The 11,261-nt window shown below is 45.7% G+C and overlaps 1 long non-coding RNA gene across 1 annotated transcript; it reads right to left on the bottom strand.

Annotated features, from left to right (window-relative positions):
* Positions 1 to 2,581: 2,581 nt before the first annotated feature.
* Positions 2,582 to 8,359, bottom strand: LOC422956 (uncharacterized). Its single transcript, NR_174005.1, is given in 4 exon segments — positions 2,582 to 2,895; positions 3,419 to 3,480; positions 4,351 to 4,482; positions 8,151 to 8,359. It is a non-coding gene; the product is annotated as an uncharacterized LOC422956 (long non-coding RNA).
* Between the last annotated feature and the right edge of the window lie 2,902 nt (positions 8,360 to 11,261).

Here is an 11,261-nt window from a genome sequence, read left to right on the forward strand (position 1 = left end):
GAGAGAGTATTTGATTGCAGTCAAGTACCCACACCTGGAGGAGGTAGGAGGGGGTAAGGGAGTGCAGACTGACAGCCTCCCCTGAGCTGGAGCAAGAAAGGAAAGGGGAGGAGGGATGGAGGGAGGGATGAGTTTTGCAGTGTGATGAGTTGTGCGGCCTCAGCTGCAGCAAAAACCCTTTCCCTGCACTCTTCAGCTGCTAACAACAACAACAACAACAAAACAACCAATAAGCAACCACTCTCCCCCCACACCAAACCTAAAAAGCCAAGCAGGACTATAGAGGTTAAAATTGGCAGCGTATAGATCCATATAGACGTGCAAAGCCACACGTCCCAACAAAGCACCCCTGAACAAGCCAAGCAGGTACACAAAGGTTAGAAATGGCACTGCGCAGAGCCGTATAGATGTGTAAAGCCTGAACAAACAGTCAAATCAACCCAACAAACCACTCCTAAAGCCGCCAAGCAAGTCAACAGAGGTAAGAAAAATGAACTACAATACAGATGTGCTGGGTGCTGAGGCTGTGTCCCATTGTTGTGCACTGATGAAATCCTTAGCACGTAGATGTGAATAGGTTATGTCAGCCTGGGTGGAGAGGATGGATCTAAAACTACATGCTGACCATACCTGGATCCTGAGACAAAGTATGTCCATATGCAAGGAGATCCGTGTTAAAGGAGAACCGTGCCCAAGGAGCGCCTGCCAGTGGCAGCTCCTTAACTCAGAGGAGAAAACTTGACACCACAAGTCTGGAAACCTTTTGTTGCCATATGCATATGTCCCTTCTGTCCCACTGGGCTCCCCAGTGCCATGTCTGGATCAGGATATGGGGACAGACTGGAGCAGGCTGGTTGATGAGGTGGAGCAATGCCTGCAGTGGTAAGAGATTTAGTTGTGGTGTATGGAAGGAAAATGGGGTCAGAGAGAGAAGGGAGGTAGGTAAAAGTGGAGGTAGATGAAGACTGATTTGAGAATGGGTGGAAGGATAGAATCATAGAACGGCTTGGCTTGGAAGGGACCTCAAAGATCATCCGGTTCCATGTTGGGAGCTAAGGAGACATAGTGTTGGATTTTTAATTTATGGGCTGAGATTTATAGGTGAGCAACATACACAAGCAAATGAGCAGATTCAAGGCCCCTGCTGTGGAGGTGAGGGCTGAGGGGAAGTGATGCTTTGGGAGCAGACCCTCTGAAAACATAGGAAAAGAGGCCTGCTGAGCATAGAAATCTTCTCGCTGCTTGTGTCCTTGTTTGGAAATTATGTGACTGAGGACTGATCCAAGCTGGGTAAAATCAATGGGAATTACACCACGGAGAAGCTTGGGTCAACAAGAAGGGCAGAATGAGGCTCGGGAAAGAAAAGAGCAACAGGTGTGTTCTGCAGAAGGGTATTTCTGCGTGGAGCACGGATATGCTGGCATTTGTTACAAAACACCAGAAAGGAGATGAATTCCCCGAACAGAGTTTATGGGAATGAGCTCTTCTTTTCTGGGGGTTTTGTTTTGTTTTGCTCGAGCCCGTCTGTCACATCTTGAGCATTTCATTATTTAGGAATTTTTGATTTCAGAAGATAAAGTAGTCCCAGAGGAATATTTTCAGGGAGATTATTTTAACAAGCACTTTTGTACCAGGAAATCAGTGAGTTTAACCTAACAAGCAACTACCAGGCCAGGGGGACAAATAAATCTAGTTCCCACCTATTAATTTTACAGCCTACATAAAGCAGTGTTGAAGTCAAAAGTATATGTGACCCAAAAAGACATTGCTCATTTTGACACATATATAGCTTGCCCCCTGCCTGAACCCTGTCCCTTAGCCTAAATCCAGGAAGTGGGCTCCCTTTTGTAACGGATCATAGGCCTGTGTGTCAGGAATGTGTTCTACCTTAAACCAAATGTCAGCCTTTCGTAGGGAAGGGATAAGCCGATAGAGATGCTCGCCCCGAATAGTTATAGATATATCTATATATCTATATATATCCCGAATAGATATATATATCTATATCCCCCCCGAATAGGGGACAGTTTTCCTTGCTTTGCATTGTGCGAGACGTGTTTGTTTCATTGCACCACTCCGTGATTCAATCCAGCCAAGCCCACGCAGGAAATATTGGGATTTTGTCTTGCCAAGTTGACATCTGAAAAGAGTAAGCAGGCGAACGCTTCCACTTTAGGAGCATTTGTGATGGTTGCTGAACTATTAGGCAGATGAAGAGAAAAATGCATCTCAGAGAAACAACTGCATCCCGTGGATGGTAGGCAGTGACCTGGATAACGTGGAAACGTCGCCGGCTTTCATCTCTGTAGGGGAACGTGGTGGCATGCAGTGGGAAAAAGAAAACAGAGCTTTCGGCACTCACATCAGTTAAAAATAAAGCACGGAGCCTAAATGAAGAGGGTGACTAACCAATGGAGTAAACGAGCAAGGAAAGCAATGGATTATCCACCACTTGAACTGCGGGCTGGATGTCTTTGTGTTGCCGTCCAGCACGAGGCACTGGGCTCCAGGCAGGCTAAAAACCAACCCAGAATGTTCAGCCTGTGTAGCCAAGGCACAAGTGGAGGATTTAGCTCCAGTGATCCTGTCCACAACTCCACCATGGAAGGACATGAAGCAGGTGTCGAGAAACGTTTGATGCCAATTCCCGACTAACTGTATTAGCCAGAAAACATACGCAGTCAAAGGGGAAACTTAAACAGTGCGATAGTTCATTCTGTAATCCCAATGAAAAGAGGTTTTTGGCTCCAGCATCCGAGCTCTGAGTCTCTCCCTTGATTTCAGCCAGCTTGGGGTCAGGCCCTTCTGTTTTGAAGGCATTCAGAGCTCCTTGTAAGTAGAAAGCAGCTCGGTTGGGTGAGAAGAACTGCCTCGTTGGGAGGAATTTTATCCATTCTGGCAAAAATGAACCCCATCAGCTCCATATCCAATATCCCAAAGCTTTTTTAATTACATTGTAATGGAGACGGGCCCAGCAGTGTTTCATAATTAAATCCTGATGCGGCAGAGGGTGGATTTTGATACGCAGGTGAACAACAAGAACCTCTACGTTACACATACAACCTCTACATTACATGTACAAATCTGCAATTTCTTGGCCAAAGCCAAATGCATTATTGAGAACAACTGATGTTGGGTACCTTTGTAGATTGGGTTGGCAATTCCCAGTGCTGAACAGATGCAATGCCACAAGAGCACAGGGACAGGGTATGTCTGAGCCACTGTGATTGCACTGAGGTCTCCCCCATGAGATCTGGAGGGGGTGGTGGTGGTCCTGAGAGCAAAGCTCTGCCCAAATAGGATTCATCTGACACAAACCTAATGGTGGGGGCTCCTGGGAGCCTCAGTCTGGTTTAGGAACATGTTTGGGTCACACAGGAATGAGCAGAGCACCTTCATGCTGAGTCTGGACACTTGCCTGTCTCTGCAGAAAGCAGTGCTTTGGGCACCTGGTGTTCTTTGCAGTCCAAAATGAAAGCCCTGAAAGAATAGCGATCTCTGAGAGAAGAGTCCAAAATCCACTCAAAGTCCCATTTTAGATGCTGAGGCAGATGCTCTGGGGTTTGGCAGCTTCTTCAAAGCCATGCAAGCACACTGAGTTACAGACTGAGGACCAAGTCCTGGGATGAGACTGTCTTTCCCTCGTGCTCCCACTCAAGCTCTACTCAGCTGCTTTCCTTTGGCAATAATAGCAGCAGGGAAAGCAGATGGGCTCCACCCTGCAGATGGCCCCCAGAAATTTTCAGAAATACTCATTTTCCATAGTTTTATTTACTTCCCCCCCCCCCCCCCCCCATCATTTATATTGGAGGAGGAGGACAACATTAGGGGTGTTACTCTTTTTTTGTTGTTTAGGTTTTGGCTTCTTAAGCTTTGGGATGTTAAGCTATTGTATGGCTTTATGCAAAGCCTGTTCCACAGGTCAGAGAAATACAATGAGGTGGTGATGGATGTGATGCTAAGCCTCCAATTAATGTGCCAGGCTCAGCTTTTTTCATTACACTATGATTCCAGTGCCATTCTCCCTCCTTATTTATTTATTTACTTATTTAATTGTGCGTTTTATTTCAGCACCTGATAAGATCTCAGGTTCCCCATGCTTTAGTACCATCAAAGCTACCTGTCCCCATAACTCTTTTTCTGGACCTGGCTCTATGTTTGGAGTTGGGTGCAGGCATAGGCTGACCGTAGAATGGTCTGTAAATGGAAAACCCAGGTGGTGGATCAGAGCATCTCCACTCGGGACTGAACTTTTGTTTGTGCTGCTATAGCTCAAACACAAAGATCCCAAATTTGGCTGCTCCAGAGTAGCCTTCAGCCCAAAAGGAGTCCCTTGAAGATGTCACTCACCTGCCATTGCTGTGTTTCCCACATGCAAACTGCATTCATACAGCTGGTGTTGTATACCCAGTAGACGAGTTTCTGGAGCAGGAGATTTATTTGGGCTTCTGATTTATTTCCACTTGAAGATTTCAGTCTCTCCTCAGAAGAAAAAGAAAAACAAAACAAAACAAAAAAAGGTTTTACTTTTTATTTTTAACAGAAGAATTTGGTTTAGGAACCAAGGACAGGCCTGGTTTTAGTAGAAAAAGAATCTGTTTTTTGCAAACAGAAAGCCATTTCTTTTAATTTCTGAAATTAAAGCCAAACCACATCCCAAATTCTTCTACTGAAAAAAAGGTCATTGCCATATTTATTTTTCACGCAAATGCATGGGTGAAATGTCCTCCCTTTCCTCAACCAGTTGCGAAAACAGAGCTCCAAACTGAGCTGCTTTAATTCGCTCAGCTTTCTTCTGTTGCCTTCATTTCTTCCTCTGCTCTATGTTGACCTCATTATCAATCTTCCTTGGTTCCCAGAATCATATAGGTTGCAAAAGACATTTAAGGTCACCCAATCCAAGGCCAACCCATCCCACCATGTCCACTGACCATGTCCCCACGTACCACACCTCCACAGTTCTTGAACACCTCCAGGGACATTGACTCCACCACCCCCCTGGGCAGCCTTTGCCAGTGCCTGACCGCCCTCTTAGAGAGTAAATGTTTCCTAACATCCAACATGACCCTGCTCTGATGCAACTTGAGGCCATCACATCTCATCCTATCACTGTTACCTGGGAGCAGAGGCTAACTCTAACCTTGCTCCAAGCTCCTTTTCAGGTTGCTGAAGAAAGCAGTGAGGTCTCCACTAAGTCTCCTCTTCTCCAGACTGAACCACCCTAGCCCACCTGGGGTGATGAAACCCCTTTACAGCCCCTGAAATCAATCCTCTCCTCTCTCATCATCTCAGTATCCACGTGCAGAAGTAGGGATGAGACATTTCTTCTGCTAGCTGCAAAAGTCACAGGACCTTCCCAGAGCCCCAGCCTCTATCTCATGAAGGGCTCTCTTTGAAGGGTTCAAATCATTGGAATAAAAATCTGTCAACAGCTATCAGGCACTGAATTAAGTCTAGATGCAGAAATCCCAGATGACCTTCAAAGGAACCTTCCAACTCAAATGATTCTATGGAAAATAAACCCTCTGAGAGTTTCCTTGCACAGCTCTCCCCTGCTCCAGAGCAAACACCCATAAAGTCTTTCAGTGGGACACTGTCGATGGCAGCTTGGGCTCCTTTCCCCATCCATGTGCTATATTTCATTTTTAAGGTGCAAGTGCAGCTGAGGTCAGAAGTCACCCAGGGCCAGGAGCACTAAGTGCTGTTCCATGTTCTGTGTTAATGCCATGCAGATTCACAATGATGAGGGGAAGGCAGCATCCCCTATTCCTAAGTTTGTCTGTCTGGGTTGTTGATGGGGATGTCTGAGGCCAACATGCAGTGGTGGGATGCAGCGCTTGCCCCCAACCCTTAATTACAACACTGAGAGTGCTGATGGGGAGGAGAAAAGACCTCCACATATCCACATCTATGCCTTTTCAGAGATAACCCCTGTCTCCTCTGGGGGAAAAAAAAAGAATACCACAAAACAAATGCAAAAATCACCACAAAAACACAGCAAAACCTCAATATGCACCTCTGGTCCATAGGTTGGGGGACGACCTTCTTCTCCCAGAGCTGGAGGAAAGTCTGCCCCGTGCTGCCCTCTGTTTCCCCCCACAGGAATTGTGCCTTGGTTTATTTTTAGATGCACACAGAAATAAACACCTCTGCCCCCTCTCTGCTGCGATTAGCGGAGACGTGACGATAATGATTATTTGAGTTTCCTCAAACGAGGCAAGTATTCAATTATATTTTCATTCTTTGGAATGAAACTTAACCCAGTTTGTTTTCCGATAAGGCCATATGGAGAGAGGACACAGCTGGTATTTTATCCAAATTAATATGTGTCCTGGCTCAAAAACAGGTCATGTTTGTAATGAGCTCAATCTTCATATAATAACACTGTTGAAACAATAAACGTCACTTCAGCTCCAATTTGGTGTCTGGGTTGCGAGGCACAAAAACAGTTCTGCTCTGAACTGTCAGGGTGAAGGCTGGATAAACTCAGGAAAAGTTCAGGTCAGGTGAAATTTCACACACGGAGGCTATTATTGGAGCGAGCAGGCTGGAGGAGCTGCTACGGGGAGCATGAGCATCACTTCGCTCCCCACGGACCTGAGTCAGAGCTGCTGTGCTGGTGACACGTCCTTGTTCCTGCAGGCAGATCAGTAATGGCGAGATGAGCCATGCATGGGCTGGAAAAGCCAATAAAGCCAAAGCCCTGTGCTGGCCAGAGGTCTGGCACCGAGCATAGGTGCCAGCCTGGTGCTGAGCACTGTGGTGGTTGTGTTTTCTTGCGGTCCATTCCATCACCACCAGACTTTCTCCCTGATAAAGAAGGGTGAAGTCATTATGCACACCTACTCCAGAGCTAATTGGCCCAGGCTGCAGTCCAGCCTGTTACCCCAGGGGAGGTTCAGGTTGGATGTTAGAAAACATTTCTTCTCAGAAGGAGCAGTCAGGCACTGGCACAGCTGCCCAGGGGGTGTTGGGGTCACCATCCCTGGAGGTGTTCCAGAACCATGGAGATGTGGCACTGAGCGACGTGGTCAGTGGGCATGGTGAACTTAGTGCTCTTTTACAGCCTTAACGATTCTATGAGTGAAGCTTTTCTATGAGCCACAGGAGTATCTTCAAACAACCACGAGGGACTAATTCTGCATAAGACCTATCCCACAATATCTGGCCTGGCCCCTCTATTTCAACCACAAAAAAAAACTTGATCTTCTACCTGTTGATGACCATTCTCTCTTAGCTTAAAAGTCTCTTTTTTAAACCAGGAAAATTCTACTTATTTCTAAAACGGAGGGCCTCATCCAAAACCAGGGTGGGTAGTTGCTGCCTAAATGACATACACGCCCTGCCAAGACCTGAAAACTAGGTGTTCCTCCAACAGCCTTCCTGCCAAGGCTGGATTCAATCAACATTTTTATGTATAGCAGGTCAAGCACTCAGAGACATCCAGAAGCATCAGTATGAGGTATCTATGCTCATCAGTGCTTACAATACTTGCTCAAGGAAGTAAGAAGCCTTAAATCCCTCCTGGAAGGACTTTGTAGAACCACATAACTAGTCAGATGTCTCCTGCATCCTGTGGACTGGATCACATGGAAAGGTAAAGACAATCTCTCTCCCTCCTTGAACCCATTGCCCCCACTCCAGCTTACTGATAGCCAGTGTTGGTTCACTCTATCCTAAAATTACATGGGTCCAGTCACTATTCTGGAAAACCCTTCTGCTCTATGTGCCAGTGCTCATGTGAAAGCTAAAGATTTCTGGGTGTTAGTTCAATAGAAATAAAACATTCCCAGTGATTTCCAGTGCTGCAAGGGAAGGAGAGGGTTCAGCACAGCCACAGGCAATTGTGATGCTCTTCTCCGTAATGCTGAGCTGCAGGAAAGGGTGAGGCTGGGCTAAGCTTTCCCTGAGAACAGAAACCATCAGGAAGGATCCAAGGAACGAATATTTCCTGGGAATCAACAAGTAGAGATTCCCTGTCTGGGAAAGAGATGGGAAGGAGCAGAGCTGAGATCACTGCATTCTCAGGGGACCACTCTCTCCAGGTCTGCACCAACACCTGTTTCCTTCCTATTTCACCCATCAATGAGACCTTTTCCACAGCCTGTGCTTCCCCAGCAGCAAGTGCAGGCATGCTTTTGGTTGCTTACCCCTGGGCTGCTGCAGACTGTGGAGCCTTTCCTGGACAGTTGCCTTTGAGTGCATGCTATGAAGAATCACAGACACTTCTGGAAGGTCCGAGTGCCCCAGCACAACAACAGATAATCTGTGTAACACAGGGAAACTGAGGCAGGGGACAGCTGCTTGAATAGCTGAGCAGAACTAAGCAAGAAAGAAGAGAAATACAGGACATACCCATAGCTGCAAAGCACCATATGCTTCTTTATAACCCGAGTCTCAGTACCTATCCATTTCCTTAAGCCATCACCTCACAGCTGATGGCTGCTAATGCAAACAAGCTAAGGCTGTGCTTGACTGCCACAAGCCTACTTGCTCCCAGAAGCTGTAGCTTTTAGACCTTGTCCCCTACCTATGGGGTAAGACTGGCAAAGATATTTATGAGGAAATCACTACTTTCTTCCTATTCTTGCCCATTGCTTTTTGTCTGGTAGAGGATGTGCAATTCACCTGCACTTTATTTTTTCCTATGTAAAAAGAGTGATGCCAACTTTTTGATACGGTTTGTCATTAACTACCGTAAATGAGCCAATGGATCCCCGAGGAACTTAGGAGAATAGGTGGCATCCACCTGCTTAAATCCACTACTTCCAGTTTTCAGCAGCCCCTGTTATCCAAAATCATCCATTTACCATAGAATCATAGGATATCCCAGGTTGGAAGGGACCCAAAATGATCATTAAGTGCAGTTCTAAAAGGACAGCCCTGGCATTTTGCAGAGGACTGGGCCTGGCTGCATGCAAATGAGGTCATACATGAATAATTGGGGAGAAAAGAATATGGAAAGGGGAATGGCTAGGAAAAGGGAGGAACAAAATGCTAGTAAACCTAGTGGGGGTAATGGGAGGAAAGCACAGATGAACTTTGGGTAGTAGCATATGAAAATGCTTAGTGTTAACTGTTCATGTATTTCTCCTTGTTTTCTTTTGTTCTTTATTTTTGTTCTTCAAAAATTTCAAAGTCTCTTTATTTTTGTCCCAGAGTGAATAAATACCTGAAAGCTGCAGGGTTGTATTATTTTGGTTGTAGGGTTGGCTATGTCACTTGCTTTAAAGCTATTTTTAAGACACAGCTACAGAAAAATCCAGTGCTGACAAGCAGAAATTAATATTAAAGTCTTTAAAAACATGTCCTAAAGTCTCCTATTCCTTGTGTTCTGAGTGTTGTCCAGATGCAACTATCCAGTATTTGACCCACAGCTAGCAAGGGATGCTGAGGAGCAAGCTCATCAGAGGACATGGCATGGGGTATCTTCATTCCAATTACCACTGAGAGTTTGGGATCAAGAGGGTGAAGAGGAAAGGAGAAGCCGTTGTTGCTAATAATGTCTTTAAACTACCATGTCTCTTCCAAGTGGGAGAGGATGATGTTTGGCTCCCAACCTCTACAGCCCCACCATCAAATGCTGGGGGCTGTTTCTGCCCCTCACACTGTCATCACTGTGCCTCATGTGCTGGTTCTGGCTATTGTGTCTCCTTTCCAGGAGGATCATTGGGAACAAAGATTTGCCCCTCTTATATACCAATTTACAAGGGAATAACAAGGAGTCTATCCCAGGAGTCATCCCCTAACTGAGACTGGGTTCTTCCTTTCAGCTTTGTGCTATGTAGTTTAGTTTGTCCCCAAACACACACAAAAAAACCCTCCTTGGATATGGAAACTGATGTCCCACACAATGCATTTCCAAGAATTTCCTTTATTTATTTATTTATTTATTTATTTCTGGAAAGAGGAAATAGATGGCTTTTTTTTTTTTCCTGTTTACTTCCTGTTTTCAAGTTCACACCTGTGAGTTCAGTGGCTCCTCAAGACAACACGGAACATTTCTTATGGCTTTGAATAACTGGAAGCAATGCTGGCACACCGCCCTCGTCTTCTGCATGCTCAACCCTTTGGGCTACCATGTCTGCTGCAATAAATGGTTTCCTTTGGCCAAGCTGGAATATTTTCCTCGGCTTCTCTTACTTTGGTGATAAGCTGCTCTCTGGAGTGTAGAGGTGGAGGCAGTTTTCCAAGAATACTTTCTCTTGAGCTGAGCCCTGTTCAGACACCAAGTGGAGGAATGCACGTTCATGACTCCATTCCCCTCAAGGGCTTTCACTGCTGTGTGTATGGTTAGAGACAGAGAGAAGTTTGGCATGCGTTTGGCAGAAATTTCCTACTGAATCTTTTCCCCCTTTCAGAAGACAGATAAACGAGAAATAAACTTTTGGTTGAAGTGAATGTGTTGGCAAGAAGCGTCTGTAGCAAAAACGTTCCTGTTTTTGTTATAATCGCTCAGTTTTGGGGTTTTAGTTACTTACAAAGCCTCTCTTTTGTTGTTTTAATTCCAATTCAGAGAGATGGAGGTTTTCCTCCTCTCTCCGTTTTAATAAATGAGAGTCAACTTTTGCAACGATAAATATGTTTCACAAGGGAGGAGTATTTCCCGAAAAGGCTCTGTGAGGTGTCCAGCAAGTGCAGTGCTTGATGTGAAAAAGCTGCCCCTAACATCTATCCTTGTCCTCATCAGCAGGCAAAAAGGAGGGATGTCTTCTGGTTCCTCATTCAGGGTTTTGCACGTATGACCTTCTCCCTTAATAATTCATTTAAACATCACAATAACTGAGAGGCCTCTGAAAAGTGCTGCTGTACATCACCATTCACGCTAAGGTCGTCATCGTGGTGGTGCATGACAAATGGGTTTAATTTCAGGAAAGGTTCAGGTTGGATATTAGGAAACATTTCTTCTCAGAAGGGGTGGTCAGACACTGGCGCAGCTGCCCAGGGAGGTGGTGGGGTCACCATCCATGGAGGTGTTCAAGGACCATGGAGATGTGGCACTGAGGGACGTGGTCAGTAGGCATGGTGGGGTGGGTTGGGGTTGGACTGGATCATCTTAGAGGTCTTTTCCAAATGAAATTCTATGAATTTCATATATAGGAAACCCTTCCTTGAGCTGACTTGAAAGCTCCCCATCTATCTAACTGAGGTGTCCTTCTCCTTTGCTCCATGACCTGTTTTGTCCCAGTGACAGAGTTGCAGCTCTCAGCTCTGTGGCTGTTGAACTGGAATCCATCCAGGTAACCCCATGACATGTTCCC

The sequence above is a fragment of the Gallus gallus genome, chromosome 4, assembly GCF_016699485.2.
Source record: "Gallus gallus isolate bGalGal1 chromosome 4, bGalGal1.mat.broiler.GRCg7b, whole genome shotgun sequence".
Lineage (NCBI taxonomy): Eukaryota > Metazoa > Chordata > Aves > Galliformes > Phasianidae > Gallus > Gallus gallus.